This window comes from Apium graveolens, chromosome 9, assembly GCF_009905375.1.
Source record: "Apium graveolens cultivar Ventura chromosome 9, ASM990537v1, whole genome shotgun sequence".
In the NCBI taxonomy this organism is placed as follows: domain Eukaryota; kingdom Viridiplantae; phylum Streptophyta; class Magnoliopsida; order Apiales; family Apiaceae; genus Apium; species Apium graveolens.
In genome coordinates this window covers 67,654,317-67,678,730 of record NC_133655.1, presented here as the reverse complement: position 1 = coordinate 67,678,730, position 24,414 = coordinate 67,654,317, and the positions used below count along the sequence as shown (strand labels likewise).

The following is a 24,414-nucleotide window of genomic DNA, read 5'->3' as shown; positions in this document are numbered from 1 at the left end:
GAAGTTTTTGAGGATGAAGAGAAAGTAGTAGAAGAAGAGAAAGTCGAGGAACCAGCTCTAGTAGTGATGGGAGATCAAGCTGAAAATCCTAAGGCTCTGATGGACTATTCTCAGCCTAAGATCGATGATATTCCAGTCGAGCATCATCATACCAGCCATCTCGGCTAACACTATTGAGATCAAGTCGAGCATGATTCAGATGATACAGAACACAGTTCAGTTTGGGGGTTCTCCTACAGAAGACCCCAACATGCACATCAGGGATTTCATCGAGATCTGCAACACTTTCAAGTTCAATGGGGTGACTAAAGATGTTATTAAGCTGTGAATCTTCCCATTCTCTCTGAGGGATAAAGGAAAGTGCTGGTTACATTCTCTACCACCAGGGTCTATTACCACATGGGAAGATCTTGCTCAAAAATTTCTCACTAAATTATTTCCTATGGCGAAGACTGCTGCAATCAGGAATGCTCTTACTCTGTTTGCTTAGCAAACTGGAGAATCACTGTGTGAGGGTTGGGATCGATATAAGGAGATGCTAAGGAAGTGCCAACATCATGGCATGCCTGATTGGATGATTATAAACTGTTTCTACAATGGTTTAGGCGCTCAGTCTAGACCTATGCTCGATGCAGCATGGGGAAGAGCCCTGTGGGCTAAGAGCTACAATGGATCTTATGAATTGATCGAAGTGATGGCTGTTAATGAATACCAGAATCCTTCTCAAAGGCTAACTCAGGGCAAGGTAGCAAGAATTCTAGAGTTGGATGCAGCAACTGCTATAGCTGCCCAATTAAAAGCATTACCGATGAAAGTGGACTCTTTGGCAAATTATGGAGTTAATCAAATATCTAGTCTTTGTGAGCTTTGTGCGGGGGCGCATGAAACTGACGAGTGCGCTATTTCTAGCGAATCAGCTCAATTTGTGAGCAACTTTCAAAGATCACAATAACAAGCTCCAGCCACTTATCATCCAAATTACCGCAATCATCCTAACTTCAGCTGGAGTAATAATCAGAATGCGGTGCAACAATCTTATCATCAATACACAGCAAGGCAGTATAACCCTCCTGATTTTCAGTAACCGCAATATGCCCCTAAGCAACAACTTCAACTTCAGCAGCTACCGAAAGCTAATGAAAAATCTTAATTGGAGGAGTTGAGGCTCATGTGCAAGAGCCAAGCTGTTTCGACCAAGACCTTGGAGAATCAGATTGGGCAAATTGCTAATGCATTACTGAATCATCAACCTGGAACGCTTCTGAGCGATACTGAAGTGCCAAGAAAGAAGGAAGCTAAGGAGCATGTGAAGGCAATTACATTGAGGTCTGGTAAGGTGGCGAATCCTGAAAAAGCAAAGACTTTAGAATCTGAAGTTGAGGCTAAAGAAGAAGAAGTACAAAAGGAAGCAAAAGTGGAACCAATGAAGACTACTATTGAGCACACTTCTCCTGAGAGTAATATAAGGGAGAAACAGATCTATCCTCCACCTCCTTTTTCTAAGAGGCTGCAGAAGAAAAAGCTAGATAAGCAGTTTGAGAAGTTTCTGGAGGTGTTCAAGGAACTTCACATAAAACATACCTTTCGATGAAGCTCTTGAACAAATGCCTAGTTACGTGAAGTTTATGAAAGGTATTCTCTCTAGGAAGGTGAATCTTGATGACTTAGAGATTGTTGCTCTCACGGAGGAATGCAGTGTTGTGCTACAACAGAAGTTGTCTCCGAAGCTTAAAGATCCTAGAAGCTTCACTATTCCATGTACCATTGGAAAGGTGTCATTTAACAAGTGTCTATGTGACTTGGGAGCTAGCATCAATCTGATTCCTTTTTCAATCTTCAAGAAGTTGAACTTGCCTGATCCAAAGCCTACTTATATGACTTTGCAGTTGGCCGACCGTTCTATTACATATCCGTGAGGTATTGTGGAGGATGTCTTGGTCAAGGTGGATAAACTCACCTTACCTGCTGATATTGTAATTCTTGATTTCGAGGAAGATAAGAAGATTCCCATAACCTTGGGAAGACCTTTCTTGGCTTCTAGCCGAACATTAATAGATGTGCAAAAGGGTAAGCTCACCATGCGAGTGATGGATCAGGATGTAACTTTTAATGTGTTCAATGCCATGAAGTTCCCTACGGAAAATGAGGAGTGCTTAAAAGTGGAGTTGGTTGATTATGTGGTTACTTCAGAACTTGATCAATTGGTAAGATGTGATGCCTTAGAGTAGGCCTTGTTGGGGAATTTCGATAGTAAAGATGATGAAGGGGATGAACTGTTGCAATTTCTGAATGCTTCTCCCTAGAAGATGAAGATTTATATGCCTTTTGAATCTCTGGGACTGGAGGAGTTGAACAAAGATCCTAAGCGCCTCAAGCCATCTATTGAGGAAGCTCCTACTCTTGAGCTTAAGCCTTTACCTAAACATTTGAGGTATGCATTTTTAGGTGATGCATCTACTTTTCCTGTTATTACTACATCTAAAGTTTCAGGTAGCGATGAGCAAAAGATTTTGAGAATTCTTAGAGAATTCAAATCGGCAATTGGCTGGACTATAACAGATATCAAGGGAATCAACCCTTCGTATTGCATGTATAAAATTCTGCTAGAGGAAGGAAGCAAGCCTACTGCTGAGCAACAGAGAAGGCTAAATCCGATCATTAAAGAGGTGGTGAAGAAGGAAATTCTTAAGTGGATGGATGCAGGGATCATCTATCCTATTTCTGACAGTTCATGGGTGAGCCCAGTTCAGTGTGTGCCTAAGAAATGAGGTATCACTGTGGTTGCTAATGATAAGAATGAGCTCATTCCTACTCAAACAGTCACGGGGTGGAGAGTTTATGTAATATCCGGGATATATCGTGTAATTATTTTTGCTAATAAATAATTATTATATGTGTTCAGTATCTATTCTGTGAATTATTTGTTAAGTGTTAAATGTGTTTGGATGTTTAAAAATATTATTAATTGAGTATTTTAATTTTTATATATTTAAAATAAAATATAAATAATTGTCATATCTTCCTAATTATTTTTATGTTGATTTATGAATTTATAAGAATCATATGAAATTTATAAAAAAAAATTCCGGGTATTTAAAATCTATTTTATAAAAACGGGAAACCAACCGACGTCATCCGTTGTTACGTTTTTGGAACCCGAAACTCTTCCGAGAACTCCTTCCTAACCTAATTGTAATATTCCGAGCATTTTCCATGTTTTGACTTTTTCGATCCGGCGTACGGTTTGTCCTGCGCGGGTCCCGACGCAACATTTTCGATACAATATTCGTTTCGGTAAATCAATAAAACTCGTATTTTTGAGAAACGGGAGCATTTTATTAAACTATCCCAATTATCACCTCGTAATACGTGTAACCCGGCGCTGAGACCAAGACCGTAGTACAAATTATACTGATCTTGATAATTATCCCGAAAACCGATACCGTTTGGATCAGTTTTTATAAATAAACGTACCGTTTTATATCTGGAATGATCCAACGAGATACTAATTTTCCGTAATTATAAATAGCCTTTACCATATTTAATTTCGTACCAGAAATCATTTGCAAACAGTATTTACAGAGTTTTTACATAGAAAATACTATAATTATAAACTGTTCTTCGAAATCAAATACAAATTCGGAGGCGTTATCGATATCCGATTTTGGTGTACATATACTCAAAATGAAGCTACTGAAATCTAGAATCCAAATCTTTCATCCGTTTCACTGCAGATTTCAAAGGTATTTTCTGATTTAATTACTTATATTCGAATTTGTTAAAAATAAAATTATGAATTTTTGTTCGAGCTATTTTTTGTATGTTTTGATGCTTGCATGTGGTAGTGCTTTTTATTATGAAGATTTTGGTATATTATACGCTTGATTTGGAGTTCAATAACGTGTTTAATTTTGGGTTTGATTCTCGGAATTAAAAATTAGGGTTTATATTATCTTGAATGTTTTCAATTCGATTTAAGGGAATCTTTGTTAGGGGTTATCTATCGAATTTGATGGTTGATATGTGTTCCTGGTTGAATATGGGATCGATTCGTATATAGTATAGCAACGGACGGTTCCTGGTTTGTGCGAATCGATCTCTTGAATGTTTCTCCGGTGTTCTTGAAGCTTTTGGCCGGATTTTCGTTTCCAGATGTCGTTTGGTCCATTTGTTATTTGATTCGAACTCCTGAAGTGATTTAGAATGAAAACCCAACTTGAATCATGTCAAACCATCATGTTTTCGCTTGAATCGGGGCTCACCAGAGCCGTATTCCGGTCACCGGAATCTGGGTTCATGAAGAACCCGTTTCTGTTCTTGGTGACCCGAAGTTCTGACCCGGTTTGACCCGGTTTTGATCCAAAATTTTGTAAAATTAATTTCTAACTTCTGTTTTTACAGTTTAGTCCCCTAAGGTTTCCCAGCTTTGCAGATTGGGATTTCTGTTTCAAAAACTTTTAAAAATCAGATTTCTTTTATAAATTCATTTCCAAAATTGGTTTTTAATTTCTGAAAATTTCAAAAATAATTATTTTAATTCCGAAAATTAATTTAATTCAAAAAAATATCTGAATTAATTAGTTAATTAATTTTAGTTAATAATTAATTAATTAATTGGTCAATTAATTCAAAAATTAATTGATTAATTGACTTAATTAATTATTAATTGATTTTAATTAATTATTTAATTAGATTTAATTATTTAAAAATGATTTCAAAATTCCAAAAAATAGTTTCGAGCTTTAAAATATTATTTAAAATTATTTTTAAGGCTCAATAATAATTATAAAATTGTTTCGAAGCCAAAATTGGCCAACCGATATAACGACTCGTATATTTTTATATTGTTTAAATGTGTAATTATTAATTAATTACATAAATAAAATATGTGTATGGGTTCAGTCAGCTGGATATTATTTTTGTTAATATTTTAATAAATTATATGTGATTGTGGTGTTCGTGTATTAATTGTGAATTTCGTTGTGAAGCCGTGTTGTGTTACTTTTGTATTTAAATACTAGGGTTATCTCAAAAATCATTTTACGGCTTCCTAATTCATTAATTATTTTTTTAGGTGTTTTTAAAATTGAGAAATCAATATTTCATCCATTATTTAGCCATATATGATTTTTTGGTTGTAATTATTTGTAAATCCGTATTTAATTCCAAAATTCTTTAAAAAATTATGAAATTTATATTTTACTAAGTTTGGAATATTTCAAGAATTTTAAAATTATTTCGGGATTTTTCGTATTTAAATTCACACGCACGTTTATTCATTAATTTGATAAAAACCGAGTATATTGCGGGTTTGAAAAATTTGTATTTAATTGTGAAACTTTTATTTTATTAACTTTAGAATATCCCGAGAATTTTGAGTATTTTATTTTTAAATTTATTTTCTTTCGACGCGCAATTGGTTCGTTAAAATGTATTATTTGAGTACTGGAATCATGTTCCCTGATATTACCTAGACACGTGTCAAACTCTTATAAAAATAATTGACACGTATCTCTTCCAGTTATACGTGTAGTCACCGGATTAATTCACAAGTTCATTCCTGAATAATTTTTTTTCAACTAAATCTCACCTCTCAATCTCCCACTTTCATCTGCTCTCTCTCTATCTCTCGATTTCTCTTCCCCTCTCTCTCTCTCCGTTTTCTTCTCTTCTCCTTCTCTACTTCTTCTCTCCGATTTCTCCACCTCCCCCGTCGCTGTGTTCGCCACCGTTCTTAATTCCGGTGAGCCGCCGCTAGGTTTCTGTCCGGCTTGGCTGGTTCTGCAATTGCTATTGATATGTGTATATATACTGTGCGTGTGTGTGCAATATACGTGTGTGTGCATTGTATGTATGTGTATGTATATACCATATGTATGTATGTATACAGTGTGCGTGTGTGCATCTTTATGATGTGTGCGATTTGGGGAGATGGTGATGGTTGGGGTTCGACTGTGTTTTGGTTTTTTTGGTTGCTTATTCTGACTTGTTAGTTCGGTTAAATTTTGATTTGAATTCTTTATTCTTTTTACAGAAATTATTAAGTTGGATATTCGTAATAAAATTTCGTGCGGGGTTGATTTACAAATTTATTGGTGAAATTTTTGTGATAGAACTCGAATAATCGGGTGCCCCGAAAATTTTGCCGCCGTCGGCAATGAGTTTCGGCGAGTTGACGGTGGACTATGATGATTAATTCTGAGTCCTACAATTTAAAATGCAAAATATGATTTAAAATACGAATTGCGAATAAAAAATATAAAATGCGATTAAAATTATAAAACGAGACTGATAATTAATAAATTGTATTTAAGTGGTATTGGTGAACTTGCGAATTGTTGTTGTTGACTGAAGTTGGTGGTTGGAATTTGGATTGGGTTGGGTTGTTGTTGTGATTGATTTGACGTCGGGATGTTCGACGGGTTAGCCGATAATTAAAAATGGAAAAGAGGTTTTGAATAGTGTGCTGTGATAGAATTGATTTTTAACAAGAGATAGGTAAAAGTGATTTTGAAACTGGATAAAACGAATCAGATATTGGATAACGTTGCGTAAGTGGCTAATTGAGTTGCTGCATTAAATTAGTGGTCAAAATTGTGTAAGGTGATTTGAGTTGTGTTAGTTGAGTAACCTAAGTCATACTTAAACCTGGAAAAGGTCTTGGTAAATGGGTCGTAGTTATGTATTTTTAATGAGTTGGTCTGAATTATGATTGTTATTATTTGTTGTTGGTGACGTCAACTCCTGACCCCGGGGTTGAGGTCGTCACAGTTGGTATCAGAGCTATAGGTTTGATTCCCTGATTTAGGTTAAGAAGGAAGTCAAAAGAGTGAAGGAAGGTTTGTAGATAGATGTAAGTCAGCAACTCAATCAGAGGAGTGAGTCTGTGAGATTAGTCAAGGGTTTCGGAGACGTAACCCTGACGTTTATTAAGGATTGACCGGAACTGCCCTAACCTAGAGTACGTATCCTTCTTATATATATTATTAGTAATGTTCGATAGAGATTTCTAGATTCCCTCTCAAGAATTCGAGTCTGATTGGGCGAATTCAGCTTCTGAGCAGACCTTTGATATGTCAGCTGAAGAGACGCCAACGTTATTTCTAAATATCACATTTTTTATGTCGAGGAATGTTATTGGATTGATTGTGTGACCTTGGTGAGTTCAGATAGCGTGATAATAGTTAGGGCTATTATAACGACTAAGTTTGGTAGTGAATGTGGATTAGAACGGGAGGTGATATCTTTGAACTCTTTTATTTCTTCCTTGAAATGTATTTTATCTCCAGAGTAATTGTTTCCTATTCCATAAGTTGTTTATCTTTCTTGTGAGGAAGTTGTGAACCCGAGGTAAGCTACTTAGGGTCTTGTTGATCTCCTTATAAATCAGATTCTTTCTTTTCTATTTGTGTACCTGAATATTGTTCCTTTTCTTGGTGACTTTTCGGTTGATTGGGGCAAACAATGCATATGAATTGACCATTTGTCTTTGTGACAAAAGGGTCTGGTAGGACGCAACCGAGTTATGTATTGTGACCGTATGGTACTGAGACTGGCCATCTTATGTACTTGTATGGTTGCTCTCAGTCATACCTATATTTTCTTCTTTATTGTTTCTTCTTATTCGCTCTCCTTGAGCCGGAAATTTCATTGGATATTTTATGAAAATGAATTTTGCGATTAGATGGTTCTCGTTATGGAAAGCAAGTAAGAGCGACTGTTGAAAAGAACGAGAGTCCTATATTAAGATATTACTTTGGAGTAGTGGGAATCGTGAGAGTTCAGGACCTAATGATGGAATTATAGCTTCAGGAAAAGTAAATCAATGGTTGATGGGTTACTTTTGGGTGACAAGAAATCATCCTTAGAAGAATGATTGGTTGGAACATGGACGATGACGCTTAGTGGAGTTAGTGTCCCTTAAGCTTGACTCGATTTATTGGCTTGTTCTACATAGTGTGTGACTAATATATTCAGCCAATTTTTGTGGTATGTTGGAGAAATTTAAATGTTGTACTTGAGTAGTGATGGGAAGTTGGTTAGTTGCTGTTATATTGAGGAACTGTGCTACGACATTTAGTTTCTTTGTATTTTAGATTTCTTGAAATATTGTTGATTCTGTTACTGCTATTGTTGCTAATGCTGCTAATCTAAATTTCTTTTATAAATGGACCCCGATATTAAAGACATGGGTACTATGATTGGGCAGCATTTTCCTGATACAGGTGCACCATTTAAACGGCGATACCTTTTTGTCAAATATTTTTGTTATTGAATAAACTCATTTATATATTTCAGGAAGATGCCACCCAAGAAAGCTACCCAGTCTAAAGAAAACAGTAGTAGTTTTGCGGAGGGTCCAACTATAAATAAAATTCTAGATTTGTTACGCTAGCAACAGCAACAACAGCTGCGGTTAATCCAACAGGTTCAGCAGCAACAATATCAATAAGGAGAGCTAAACCAAACTACCCGATTTAAATCCTTTCAGTCTGTTAAATCCCCAGAATTCAAGGGCGAAGTGGATCCTGTTGTTTCCAGGAATTGGCTAAAGGAAATGGAAAAGGCATTTACCCTCACGCAAGTAAATGATGATCTTAAGACCGATTATACGAGTTACTTTCTCAAGAATGAAGCAAATTATAGGTGGGAGTCAGCTCGAGCGTTAGAAGGAGAAAGCCATGTTTCTTGGGCAAGATTTACAGAATTATTCTTAGAGAAGTATTTTCCTGATGGTTTAAGGAATCAGTTGGAAGTCGAGTTTTTGGAAATAAAACAAGGTGAAAGAAGTGTGTTGGAGTATGAGGCCAAGTTTACAGAATTGGCCCGATTAGTTCCTGAGTATGTAAGTACGGAGATTCAGAAGGCAAGGAGGTTTCAACAAGGGTTGAAGCCTGAAATTCGCAGAAGAGTTGTGGCATTGCAACTTAAAACATACTCATCTGTGGTTCAGGCTGCCCTGGTAGTGGAAAGTGACCAGAAGCTGGTTGTTAAGGAAGAAAGTGATAAGGAAAGAAAGTTTGAAGGCGTTATGAAAAAGGCAGACCAAGGAGGATCCAGTCAGGAATTTGAGAATCGGTTTGGCCGAAACAGGAGCAAGGGATTTCGGAGACAGAGTTTATTTCAGGCTACGTCAAGTGCTACTTCAATTACTTCCACTCCAGCTCAGTCAGCCAAGTCAGCAGTGGATTGTAAGTCCTGTGAAAGGGACACAGTGGCTCGTGCAAAAAGATTGTGCAATGTTTTAAATGTGGACATAAGTGTCATTACGCATCGGAATGTAATCCAGAAAATCCAGGAGTTACGTGTTATAATTGTGGAAAAGTGGGGCATATTGCAAGGAGTTGTAGAACGGTTACTCGAGATACTACATTTCAAGGGCCAACATCCAGCATAGCTAGAGGTAGAAATTTTAAAAGGACTAAAAGATTGAGCATTTAGAATTCGGATGTAGTTGCACCTGATTTAACACCCTTCGAACTAGCAAAGTCTGATGTGATTTTAGGATCGGGCTGGTTGTCCTGGGGTAAGGTAATGAGTGGTTTTTAGAAGAAGCGAATTGTAAGTGTACAGAAGCAATATAAGAAGTTCTTTCAATCATGCGAGAAAAGAAGAAATAAGTTAGGGATATTGTTGGAAAAAGAAAAGGGACAGAATTACGAGATTGTGTACCGGTTATCGGAAGTTTAACAAAGCGACGAACAAGAATAAATAACTTCTATCAGGAATTGATTACTTATGTAACTTATTTTAAAAAAAGGTGTAACTTCTCGGGAATTTACTCGAGATCCAGCCTGAGAACATGTCAAAGATTGCGATGTGAACGAGTTATGAGCGTTGCAAATTTGATGATATCATGTGAAGTAACAGGTGTAAGAGTTGTTTTTAAGAATTTAAAGAACATGGTGTATGAGGAGTACTTGGACAAGCAAATTGTATTTATTGATAACATCCTCAGCTATCTAAAGAATGAGAAAGTCGGTATAGAGCGCTTACGGACTTCCCTATGAAGATTAGAAAGACAGATTTGCATTGAAAGAGTATGGATATAAAAGTAGGATCGTGGGTGTTGATAAAATTTCACCTTGAAAGAAATTGGTTAGGTTTAGTTAGAAGGGGCGAGTTGAGCCCTAAATATAGGTACCGTGGGGTATCGAGGAAGATAGATGAAGTGCTTATGAGTTAGCATTGCCATTACAGTTGCAGATATTTATAATGTGTTTTGCGTGTCATTATTAAAGCGATATGTTCTTGATTCGAATCAAATCGTTGATTAGGAGGCAACGGGCTCTCATCCAAATTTGCTCTGCGTGAAATAATCGATCCAAATTCTAGGTCGTTAAGAGTGAGTCCTTAGTAATGAATTTATGTCTATAGTGGGTATGCTTTGAATGAATCCTCGAGTGGAAGAGTCCACTTGGGAGTTACAGTCAGATATGCTTGACAAATATCCTCACTTGTTTAGTTAAATCAGATTCTGATGACAGAATCTTTTTAAGGGGGGAAGATTATAACAACTCGTATATTTTTATATTGTTTAAATGTGTAATTATTAAATAATTACATAAATAAAATATGTGTATGGGTTCAGTCAGCTGGATATTATTTTTGTTAATATTTTTATAAATTATATGTGATTGTGGTGTTCGTGTATTAATTGTGAATTTCGTTGTGAAGCCGTGTTGTGTTACTTTTATATTTAAAGGTGATTTCATACAGGATTTATTTCCATAAATACTAGGGTTATCTCAAAAATCATTTTATGGCTTCCTAATTCATTAATTATTTTTTTAGGCATTTTTAAAATTGAGAAATCAATATTTCATCCATTATTTAGCCATATATGATTTTCTGGTTGTAATTATTTGTAAATCCGTATTTAATTCCAAAATTCAATAAAAAATTATGAAATTTATAATTTACTAAGTTTGGAATATTTCAAGAATTTTAAAATTATTTCAAAATTTTTCGTATTTAAATTCACCCGCACGTTTATTCGTTAATTTGATAAAAACCGAGTATATTATGGGTTTGAAAAATTTGTATTTAATTGTGAAACTTTTATTTTATTAACTTTAGAATATCCCGAGAATTTTGGGTATTTTATTTTTAAATTTATTTTGTTTTGACGCGCAATTGGTTCGTTAAAATGTATTATTTGAGTACTGGAATCAGGTTCCCTGATATTACCTAGACACGTGTCAAACTCTTATAAAAAGAATTGACACGTATCTCTTCCAGTTATACGTGTAGTCACCGGATTAATTCACAAGTTCATTCCTGAATAAATTTTTTTCAACTAAATCTCTCCTCTCAATCTCCCACTTTCATCCGCTCTCTCTCTATCTCTCGATTTCTCTTCCTCTCTCTCTCTCCATTTTCTTCTCTTCTCCTTCTCTACTTCTTCTCTCCGATTTCTCCACCTCCCCCGTCGCTGTGTTCGCCACCGTTCTTAATTCCGGTGAGCCGCCGCTGGGTTTCTGTTCGGCTTGGCTGGTTCTGCAATTGCTATTGATATGTGTATATATACTGTGCGTGTGTGTGCAATATATGTGTGTGTGCGTTGTATGTATGTGTATGTATATACCATATGTATGTATGTATGTATACAGTGTGCGTGTGTGAATCTTTATGATGTGTGCGATTTGGGGAGATGGTGATGGTTGGGGTTCGACTTTCTTTGGTTTTTCTGGTTGCTTATTCCGACTTGTTAGTTCGGTTAAATTCTGATTTGAATTCTTTATTCTTTTTACATAAATTATTAAGTTGGATATTCGTAATAAAATTTCGTGCGGCGTTGATTTACAAATTTATTGGTGAAATTTTTGTGATGGAACTCGAATAATTGGGTGCCCCGAAAATTTTGCCGCCGTCGGCAATGAGCTTCGGCGAGTCGACGGTGGACTGTGATGATTAATTCTGAGTCCTACAATTGAAAATGCAAAATATGATTTAAAATACGAATTGCGAATAAAAAATATAAAATGCGATTAAAATTATAAAATGAGACTGATAATTAATAATTGTATTTAAGTGGTATTGGTGAACTTGCGAATTGTTGTTGTTGACTGAAGTTGGTGGTTAGAATTTGGATTGGGTTGGGTTGTTGTTGTGATTGATTTGACGTCGGGATGTTCGACGGGTTAGCCGATAATCAAAGGAAGTGCTACCCGATTTCTAGAAAATTTAATTACGGAAATACGGGGCCGTACCCAATGACTATCGGAACATCGATCGGTTATATATACGTACCTTATACGAAATCTAATTATGTGTTGTGATGAAATACTTTACGAAAATCGATAACCCTAATTTCATAAAAGGATAAATATACCTATTTTCTGAAAACGAACACCGAACCGACTTTCAAAGATGTGAACCCTAATTGATACGTGTATTATAATATTGAATATGTTACGAGTCGGGTTTTGTTAACGTTCGGGTAAATTGTTAGCGATGATTTGCCAAGCATAGTCGAAGGTCTAAGTTAGGGCGTTTCGACTTTGTAGGTGCTAGTCGGAAAGCCCAAGAGTTGGCGTTGGATAGCCTAGTGGACAGTCGACGAGCTCAGTAAGGTTCCAATCGAAGGACCTGAATGTTGAAGTCGAAGCCATGGTAATCTAGTGGTTAGACGTTAAAGCCTGAGCATCCAAGTCAGTCCAAGGTCGATCGGTATTAGTTGTAAAGCTTTGCAAGGCAAGTACCCCTAACCACTCTTTTATGGTTCAGTATATGTGAATAACTAAATGTTTTACTTTTGTAATGGAACAGAAACGTTTTAAGTTACGTATTTCCCCGTGTTTGAAAATGGTGTTAAATATGTGTTTTGGGGAAAAATAACTTCTGGAAATACCTATCTCTAAAGTGTGATTAAAAATGGAAAAGAGGTTTTGAATAGTGTGCTGTGATAGAATTAATTTTTAACAAGAGATAGGTAAAAGTGAATTTGAAACTGGATAAAACGAATCAGATATTGGATAACGTTGCGTAAGTGGCTAATTCGGTTGTGCGCACTACATAACCGATTAGTCCAGCATTGTTAATCAGAGACCTAGCTAGTCTCTGCGGATCCGGTGATTTTGTGTGAAAGCCCGATCAGCTTTCCTAGACATTTTGTGTGATAGCCCGGCCAACTATCCTAGATAATTTGTGTGGAGGCCTGATCAGGCATCCCTAGATAACATCCAATATATATCTGATTGTGATTTAGTGGTTCCCGTAACGAAACAGATGATTTTGTGGTTCCAGTAATGGAAAAAGTGGTTTTTTGGGTCCCCGTAACGGGACAAATGGTTTTACGGTTCCTGTAAGGGAACATAAGGTTTGAAAATGAAAATAGCATGCTAAAATTGAACTCTGGTATTTATACACAGCACACGACTGTTGATTTTGGTTTTACAGAGCATGCTAGTTTGATAACCAGTTTATATCTGTTTTACACGTTTCTGGCAAGATATGAATTCTGTTCTTATAACAGCTTTACTTTAAACTGTTTTACTTGTTATTCATATAGTGGTGCTGCTGAGCAAGCAATTGCTCACCCTTGCAGAATATTTTATATGTATTGCAAATACCTAGAAGATTCTTGTGTGGTAATCAGGGCAAAGTTCCAGCTCCTCTTGTGTCAGTCTCCTCTGGGATAGTTGTGCTCAGACCAGATGAGGTCTGTTGAGTTGCTGCATTAAATTAGTGGTCGGAATTGTGTAAGGTGATTTGAGTTGTGTTAGTTGAGTAACCTAAGTCATACTTAAACCTGGAAAAGGTCTTGGTAAAGGGGTCGTAGTTATGTATTATTAATGAGTTGGTCTGAATTATGATTGTTATTATTTGTTGTCGGTGACGTTAACTCCTGACCCCGGGGTTGAGATCGTCACAACCGAACCCTGTTTATTACTCCAAAATTGATCCAACGACCCGTTTTAATTCTGAAAAATGTTTTAAAAATCATTTTTAAATACCTGAAAGCCTGTTTATGACCCGAAACTTCTTTATAAATGATATATCATTGATTATGTGACGTGTTATATGTTATATGTGGCTTGTTGGTTAACTGTCGGTCTATATATTCGATGTTTACTTGTTTATTACATAACTTTCAATCCGTTAATCGGATTTGGGTGAAACGAGGGGTAGATAGAAGTATGTTTCGAATAGAATTGTATGAGTTAAATATTGATAGATGCTTATGATATGTGAGCAGAAGAGGCAAGGTGTAGAAAAGGAAAACATGTATTCGAGGAGTAAGACAGTGGTGATTGAAAGTGAGTGCAGTATATTAAGCTAGTACCGGGCAAGTTTTCTGAACTTTTCTCGAGATATTGTAGTAATTGATAGTCCTGTTTTATATTGCAAGTGCTTTGAAGCACTGAATCCTAAACCCTGATTCCAGTTATTGATCTTGAGCCGTAAACCTGATTCTTTTTAGACCATCGATTGTTGTATACCCAAATATGAACCTCAAATATACGATACTACTCCACAAATACATACAAACTAAATATCAAACACTGAACCAGATTGCTTACACATTCAAACCATTGTATCTTATGCTTTGAAAGACCAAATCCTTGAAACCCTGAAACATTGATTCATTGTTATCCAATTCTTTCATTACCTAGCATCCAAGCTTTGAAAATGCTCTTTTGACCCTTATGCAGATTGAAACCATTTCATTATTGAACGTCCAATGTTGTTAATGATTCTCTTTATTGTTTATTATTGCTTATTCTGTTATTATGTTAGAATTGGATTGTTTTTATAAAATTATGGACCAGATTTATGGTCAGACCATATAATGGTCAAGTTAGGCCAATGTGTGCCTTGGATCCAGTAGTTAGAGCAGTGCTGTGTGCTTTGCTCGGGGTTAGTGCGTGACTGATCAGCAGCCTAACCTTGGTTTTTAAAATGAAAATATAATATTCAATTCTAAATCATAATCCATTGTTCACTTGATATCATAACCATATTTACCTGATGATCATTATTCTCAGTTTTGTCATTGTGACTTGCTGAGCTAGTTAGCTCAATTGTGCGATATTGTTTATGTTCTTTTCCAGTTAAGAAGGAACCGGTAGGTACCGAGGATTCCCAGTCCAGCGCGAGAGCTAGGGGTTCAGGTTGATCGAGCTAAGCTAGTAAGCTTCTTTTGGGATAATTTGAGTTTGTAAAAGTTTGTAATAATGTTTAATACTCAGTTCTGAGTTTGAAATAGTTGGGATTTGAACGTTTATAATATAAGTAGGTGTGTTTGGCTTGTGTGCATACTTTAACCTGTTGCGGTCCATGGTAGTTGGTAAGTAGGGTCACTGCATATTATTATTATCTTTATCATTGTTATAAGCAGGTTATTAATAAGGTGTGTGTGTGGACCCCCAAAATTCTAACCCGGGTTTGGAGGGCGCCACAGGTTTGGTATCAGAGCTACAGGTTATAAGTCACTGACACAAGCCTAGGTTGACGGGAATGGGTAGAGGGTTAGGATTAGAAGTAAGGAATAGAAAGATAAAACGTCGAGAGGTTGAGTGCTTCCGTATAACAGGTATTAGTATGATTCGCGTTGTGGTTCGAGATTCTTATATTGCGATATGATTTCAGATAGCAGCGATGGCCGACTCTTTTATTCCCGTATCAGTTGATCACTCAGAGCCTTCAGTTGGAATACCGTCTTCGGATCCACGTCCTGTTGTTCCACCAGTGTTGGCTATACTACCTCCACCTGTTTTGCAGCCCGTACCATTGCAGGCTATTCCACCTCCAGGCATGAGGCCACCTATCAGAGGACCCCCACCTACTGACTCAGGCTTTACTAGTCACTCAGTTACATGAGTACCTTTCCAATTCTCTTTCTATCCTGTCCCATATCATAAGTTTGAGGCTTGCCTTATGGAGCAGCGATTCCTACAGGGTCAGATTCAGGAGTTATTGCATATTTTACGTACTAGAGAGGTTGGGAGGGGTGAGAGGCGACTCAGAGAGAGGCTCCAGGCATTTCATAGAGCAGCTGCAGTGAGGATTGCTGAGGCTACACGTGAGGACATCACCCCTGATTTCCTAGTGGAATGCGCTAAGTGGGTTCTAGAGGAGATTGGAGGTCCAGACTTGCCATGAGTCAGAGATCCAGAGACAGAGATACTGAGCAGTGTTGGTATGGTTGTGTAGTATGTATAGTAATGTGTATTATGTATCAGTAGACTTTTGAGTTATATTTATAGACTAGCCATGTTGACTAGTGAGTAGTTTGTTGTAACCTTTTGCTTTTACTTTCGAAGTGTCTTTACGCTTGTACTACCCAAAACTTTTGATCTATATATATTAGTACCTTTTCCTTTCCAGGACTATCATTTACTTTATTGCACCTGTTTTACTTTACCTTATTTATTGCACCAGTTATACCCCTGTGATACCATGTACCCTATTTTCCATAACTGTTTATATTCTGTAAAGAAGCATGCAATTTACTTAGTTACAACTGTTTTTAAAAAGAGATATTTCTGTTTTACAAAACTTTTCTTTTATGCAAAGGATCTGATTTAAAAGCTAAATAAATTGTTTGATTCTTTACAGAAAAATGCCTCCCAGAAGAAATACCCGCACCAACACCCAGAATGAAGAAACCAACAACAACAACAATAACAACCAAGATGATACAAACCAGAATGTGAACCCGGGACCTATAGACCCAGCAATAGCCCAGATTCTCCAAATCTTGGTCCAACAAACAGTTCACCTGGCACAACACCAACAAAGACAGACCAATCCCCAGGTAACTTTCAAAACTTTTCAGGCGGTGAACCCACCAGAATTCAAGGGATCCTTAGAGCCGATTGAAGCAAATGTTTGGTTAAAGGAAATAGAGAAGGCATTTGCTTTGGTGAAAGTAAAGGAAGAATAGAAGGTTGAGTTTGCAAGTTACTATTTAAAGAATGAGGGCACCTATTGGTGGGAGATGGTGAAGACATTGGAAGGTACAGATGTTATTACTTGGGAGAGGTTTAAGGAATTGGTTTTGGATAAGTATTTTCCCCAGTTTGTCCAGAATCAGATGGAGCTGAAATTTTTAGAATTAAAGCAAGGAAATATGTCGGTGGCGGATTATGAGAGTAAGTTTGAGGAATTGTCAAGGTATGTGCCGTCGTATGTGAATATTGACAGGAAGAAAGCTAAGAGATTCCAGCAAAGTTTGAAGCCATAGATCAGAGGAAAGGTAGCCATTTTTGAATTGGATACCTATGCAGGAGTTGTACAGAAGGCTATGATTGCAGAGACAGAGAGTGAGATGTCACAAAAGGAGAAAAAAAATAATAAAAGGAAATTTGAAGGGAATGAAGGTCAGTCACAACCAGGGAAGTTTCCAAATTTTAAGAAGGGCAAGTTTCAGCCGGGGAGGAATTTTAATTTCAGGAGACAAAATGCAAGCGACGGAGGCCAGGGCAACCGTCCAGTTAGTGCGAATCAGCCAAATCAGTTGAGATTAACTTTTCCAGATTTTCAAGTATGTGGGAAGAACCATAGAAGAGTTTGTAATAAGTTGAATGTAGTTTTTTCAAGTGCAATTAGAAAGGACACTATTCAAGGGAGTGCCGAAATCAGCCAGCAAGAGAGCCAACAAATAAGGATCAGCCTATCCGGAATCCAGCAGTAAAGGTTCCAGCCATTGGATTTACGTGCTTTAAATATGGAAAGCCAGCACATATAGCCAGGGATTGCAAGACATCAGCCCCAATCAGTAATGCATTAAGGATCATGAGATCTACTCCAGCAGTGAATGAGACTCCAAGGGCCAGAGTTTTTGACATGTCTGTGAAGGATGCTATCCAGGATACGAATGTCGTGGCAGGTACGCTTAATGTGAATTCTTTATGTGCCAAAGTGTTAATAGATTCGGGAGCAACTCGATCATTTGTTTCACAAGATTTTGTTAGTAAGTTAAATTGTCCAGTTGAGTATTTAAATGAAGTAATGACTGTGGAATTAGCAAATCAAGAACGAGTATCTGTTAATCAAGTTTGTGGGAATTGTGAGATTGAGATTTCTGGTAGTAAGTTTTGTGTAGATTTGATACCATTTAAGTTAGGAGAATTTGACGTTATCTTAGGGATGGATTGGTTATCTAAGCACGATGCCCAGATAGATTGTCAGAATAAGAAGGTAATGGTGAAGACGCCAGACGAAAAGATAGTAACGTTCAAGGGCCAGAAGCAGGTAAAGAAATTCTTAACGATGATTCAAGCCAAGAAGTTACTATGGCAAGGATGCGAGCATTTCGTGGCATATGTGATTGACAGAAGTCAGGAGCCAGCAAAACTTGAAGATATTCCAGTAGTGAATGAATTTCCAGACGTGTTTCCCGATGAGTTACCAGGACTTCCTCCGGATAGAGAAATTGAGTTTGCAATCGACTTAGCACCTGGAACAAAACCAGTATCCAAGGCCCCGTACAGAATGGCGCCCATTGAAATGAAGGAGCTAGCGAAGCAATTTCAAGAATTATTAGAGAAGGGAGTAATCAGACCCAGTGTATCCCCGTGGGGAGCCCCAGTATTATTTATCAAGAAGAAAGATGGAAGTATGAGACTGTGCATCGACTATAGGGAGCTCAACAAGCTTACAATCAAGAACAAGTATCCGTTACCCAGAATTGACGATTTGTTTGATCAATTGAAGGGAGCCAAGTACTTCTCCAAGATTGATTTAAGATCGGGATATCATCAACTGAAGATTAAACCAGAAGATGTACCGAAGACAGCTTTTAGAACAAGGTATGGACATTATGAATTTTTAGTGATGTCTTTTGGATTGACGAATGTCCTGACAGCATTTATGGACTTGATGAACAGAATTTTCAAAGAATACTTGGACAAGTTCGTTATTGTGCTTATAGATATTATTTTGATTTATTCAAAGACGGAGGAGGATCATGCGGAACATTTAAAAATAGCTTTGGAGATTTTATGGAAAAAGAAGTTATATGCTAAATTCTCGAAGTGTGAGTTTTGGTTACAGGAGGTTCAGTTCTTAGGACATACAGGTAGCAATGAAGGGATCAAGGTGGACCCAGGAAAGATTGAGGCCATTACAAATTGGGAAAGACCGAGAACACCCACCGAGATAAGAAGTTTTTTGGGATTAGCGGGATATTATTGTCGTTTCGTTCAAAAAATTTCAAGGATTGCAACACCATTGACAAAGCTTACACAGAAGAATGAAAAGTTTATATGGAACGACAAGTGCGAAGAAAGTTTTCAGAAATTGAAGCAACGATTAATCACAGTACCTGTTTTGTCACTTCCAGAAGATCAAGGGAATTTTGTAATTTATAGCGATGCTTCTCATAAAGGACTAGGATGCGTTCTAATGCAGCACGATAAGGTGATTGCGTATGCGTCAAGGCAATTGAAACCACACGAACATAAATATCCTACTTATGATTTGGAGCTAGCAGCCATAGTTTTCACTTTGAAAATTTGGAGACATTATCTGTATGGAGAAAAGTGCGAGATTTATACGGATCACAAAAGTTTAAAGTACATATTCACACAGAATGAGCTTACTATGAGGCATAGAAGATGGTAAGAATTAATCAAAGATTACGACTGTACGATTAATTATCATCCCGGTAAAGCGAATGTTGTAGCAGACGCGTTGAGTCGGAAGGAAAAGTTAAAGGTGTTTTCAGTACCTGAAGAAATATATAAGGAATTTCAGAAACTGGAATTGGAGATTAGAGTTTGCAAGCCTGAGGAAGCAAAAGTGTATAGTATGACTTTCCAGCCGGAGTTGTTAGAAAAGATAAAGAAGTGTCAGGAAGATATAATGGATCAAGATATAAATCATTTGGTAGGTGAAGAATTGTGCACACAAAAGGACGATCAAGGTATTCTTAGGTTTTCTTCAAGAATTTGGATTATACCGGTGACGGAGCTGAAGAATGAAATTTTACAGGAAGCACATAATTCCAGGTATTCAATCCATCCAGGGAGTACCAAATGTACAAAGATTTAAAGAAGAATTATTGGTGGCCAGATATTAAAAGGGAAATTGCGGAATGGGTTAGAAGATGTTATACATGTTAGAGAGTTAAAGCCGAACATCAAAGACCAAGTGGATTGTTACAGCCTTTGGAGATTCCAGAATGGAAGTGGGAACATATTGCCATGGATTTCATCGTTGGATTACCAAGGAAAAGGGCTAATCATGATGCCATTTGGGTTATAGTGGATAGACTTACCGAGTCAGCTCATTTTCTGCCTATAAATGAAATATTTTTGCTCGACAAGTTAGTCCATATGTACCTGAGGGAAATCATAGTTCATCATGGAGTTCCTGTGTCTATCGTATCTGATCGAGATCCAAGATTTAATTCAAGATTTTGGAAGAGTTTCCAAGAATGTTTAGGAACGAGACTGAATATGAGTACGACTTACCACCCACAGACGGACGACCAAAGTGAAAGAACGATTCAGACAATCGAGGACATGTTACGTGTTTGTGCTATTGATTTCAAAGGAAGTTGGGACGAGCATTTACCTCTGGTAGAGTTTGCTTATAACAACAGTTATCACGCCAGTATTGGGATGCCACCCTATGAAGCCCTTTATGGAAGTAAATGTAGATCTCCAGTATATGGGACGACGTAGGAGAATGCAAAATACTTGGACCTGATTTAGTGCAGCAGACAAAAGAAGTTGTTGAAGTTATCCAAAAAAGATTAATAGCAGCACAGGACCATCAAAGGAAATATGCAGACCAGTCAAGGAAAGACATGAAATTCAAAGAAGGAAGCTTGGTATTACTGAAAGTATCACCGTGGAAGGGACTAACGAAGTTTGGAAAGAAAGGAAAGCTGAGCCCAAGATATGTCGGTCCTTTTGAGATCCTAAAGCACGTTGGCAAATTAGCTTACGAGTTGGCGTTACCTCCGCACATGGAGCACATTCACAATGTTTTTCACGTATCAATGCTTAAGAAGTAAAATTCAGACTCCAGATATGTAATAGAATATGAGCCAATAAAGCTTCAGGCAGATTTGTCATATGTAGAGAATCCGATAGAGGTTCTAGAGGAAAGAGAGAAGGTATTGAGAAATAAAGTGGTAAAGCTAGTAAGAGTATTATGGAGAAACCCAAAGGTTGAAGAGTCAACTTGGGAGTTAGAAAGTGATATTAGAGAAAAGTACCCTCGTTTGTTTTCTTAGGAGATTCTGAGGACAGAATCCTTTTAAGGGGGAAGGATGTAATATCCGGGACATATCGTGTAATTATTTTTGCTAATAAATAATTATTATATTAGTTCAGTATCTATTCTGTGAAATATTTGTTAAGTGTTAAATGTGTTTGCATGTTTAAAAATATTATTAGTTGAGTATTTTAATTTTTATAGGTCCAAAATAAAATATAGATAATTTTCATATCTTCCTAATTATTTTTATGTTGATTTATGAATTTATAAGAATCATATGAAATTTATAAAAAAAAATCCGGGTATTTAAAATCTATTTTATAAAAACGGGAACCAACTGACGTCATCCGTTGTTACGTTTTTGGAACCTGAAACTCTTCCGAGAACTCCTTCCTAACCGAATTGTAATATTCTGAGCATTTTCCATGTTTTGACTTTTTCGATCCGGCGGACGGTTTGTCCTGCGCGGGTCCCGGTGCAACATTTTTGATACAATATTCGTTTCGGTAAATCAATAAAACTCGTATTTTCGAGAAACGAGAGCTTTTTATTAAACTATCCCAATTATCACCTCGTAATACGTGTAACCCGGCACTGAGACCAAGACCGCTGTACAAATTGTACTGATCTGGATAATTATACCGAAAACCGATACCGTTTGGATCATTTTTTATAAATAAACGTACTGTTTTATATCTGGAATGATCCAACGAGATACTAATTTTCCGTAATTATAAATAGCCTTTACTGTATTTTATTTCGTACCAGAAATCATTTGCAAACAGTATTTACAGAGTTTTTATAGAGAAAATACTATAATTATAAACTGTTCTTCGTAATCAAATACAAATTCGGAGGCGTTATCGATATCCGATTTTGGCGTACATATACTCAAAATGAAGCTACCGAAATCTAGAATCCAAATCTTTCACCGTTTCACTGCAGATTTCAAAGGTATTTTCTGATTTAATTACTTATATTCGAATTTCTTAAAAATAAAATTATGAATTTTTGTTCGAGCTATTGTTTGTATGTTTTGATGCTTGCATGTGGTAGAGCTTTTCATTCTGAAGATTTTGGTATATTATACGCTAGATTTGGAGTTCAATAACGTGTTTAATTTTGGGTTTGATTCTCGTAATTAAAAATTAGGGTTTATATTATCTTGAATGTTTTCAATTTGATTTAAAGGAATCTTTGTTAGGGGTTATCTGTCGAATTTGATGGTTGATATGTGTTCATGGTTGAATATGGAATCGATTCGTATATAGTATAGCAACGAACGGTTCCTGGTTTGTGCGAATCAATCTCTTGAATGTTTCACCGGTGTTCTTAAAGCTTTTGGCCGGATTTTCATTTCCAGATGTCGTTTGGTCCATTTGTTATTTGATTCGAACTAATTTAGAACGAAAACCCCACTTGAATCATGTCAAACCATCCTGTTTTCGCTTGAATCGGGGCTCACTGGAGCCGTATTCCGGTCACCGGAATCTGGGTTCATGAAGAACCCGTTTCTGTTCTTGGTGACCCGGAGTTCTGACCCAGTTTGACCCGGTTTTGATCCAAAATTTTGTAAAATTAATTTCTAACTTCTGTTTTTACAGTTTAGTCCCCCAAGGTTTCCCAGCTTTGCAGAAATGGGATTTCTGTTTCAAAAACTTTTAAAAATCAGATTTCTTTTATAAATTCGTTTCCAAAATTGTTTTTTAATTTTTGAAAATTTAAAAAATAATTATTTTATTTCCGAAAATTATTTTTAATTCAAAAATAAATCTGAATTAATTAGTTAATTAATTTTAGTTAATAATTAATTAATTAATTGGTCAATTAATTCAAAAATTAATTGATTAATTAACTTAATTAATTATTATTTAATTTTAATTAATTATTTAATTAGATTTAATTATTTAAAAATGATTTAAAAATTCCGAAAAATAGTTTCGAGCTTTAAAATATTATTTAAAATTGTTTTCAAGGCTCAATAATTATTATAAAATTGTTTCGAAGCCAGAATTGGCCAACCGAACCCTGTTTATTACTCCAAAATTGATCCAACGACCCGTTTTAATTCCGAAAAATATTTTAAAAATCATTTTTAAATACCTGAAATCCTGTTTATGACCCGAGACTTCTTTATAAATGATATATCATTGATTATGTGACGTGTTATGTGTTATATGTGACTTGTTGGATAACTGTCGGTCTATATATTCGATGTTTACTTGTTTATTGCATAACTTTCAATCCGTTAATCGGATTTGGGTGAAACGAGGGGTAGATAGAAGTATGTTTCGAATAGAATCGTATGAGTTAAATATTGATAGATGCTTATGATATGTGAGCAGAAGAGGCAAGGCATAGAAAAGGAAAATAGGTAGTCGAGGAGTAAGATAGTGGTGATTGAAAGCGAGTGCAGTATAGTAAGCTAGTACCAGGAAAGTGTTCTGAACTTTCTCGAGATATTGTAGTAATTGATAGTCCTTTTTTATATTGCAAGTGCTTTGAAGCACTGAATCCTAAACCCTGATTCCAGTTATTGATCTTGAGCCGTAAACCTGATTCTTTTTAGACCATCGATTGTTGTATACCCAAATATGAACATCAAATATACGATACTACTCCATAAATACATACAAACTAAATATCAAACACTGAACCAGATTGCTTAAACATTCAAACCATTGTATCTTATGCTTTGAAAGACCAAATCCTTGAAACCCTGAAACATTGATTCATTGTTATCCAATTCTTTCATACCTAGCATCCAAGCTTTGAAAATGCTCTTTTGACCCTTATGCAGATTGAAACCATTTCATTATTGAACGTCCAATGTTGTTAATGATTCTGTTTATTGTTTATTATTGCTTATTCTGTTAGACTTGGATTGTTTTTATAAAATTGTGGACCAGATTCGTGGTCAGACCATATAATGGTCAAGTTAGGCCAATGTGTGCCTTGGATCCAGTAGTTAGAGCAGTGCTATGTGCTTTGCTCGGGGTTAGTGCGTGACTGATCAGCAGCCTAACCTTGGTTTTTAAAATTAAAATATAATATCCAATTCTAAATCATAATCCATTGTTCACTTGATATCATAACCATATTTACCTGATGATCATTATTCTTAGTTTTGTCATTGTGACTTGCTGAGCTAGTTAGCTCAATTGTGCGATATTGTTTATGTTCTTTTCCAATTAAGAAGGAACCGGTAGGTACCGAGGATCCCCAGTCCAGCGTGAG

At 36.4% G+C, this 24,414-nt stretch overlaps 1 non-coding gene across 1 annotated transcript; it reads right to left on the bottom strand.

Moving 5' to 3' along the window:
* Positions 1 to 457: 457 nt before the first annotated feature.
* Positions 458 to 564, bottom strand: LOC141687705 (small nucleolar RNA R71). The gene has a single exon (XR_012561191.1). It is a non-coding gene; the product is annotated as a small nucleolar RNA R71 (small nucleolar RNA).
* Between the last annotated feature and the right edge of the window lie 23,850 nt (positions 565 to 24,414).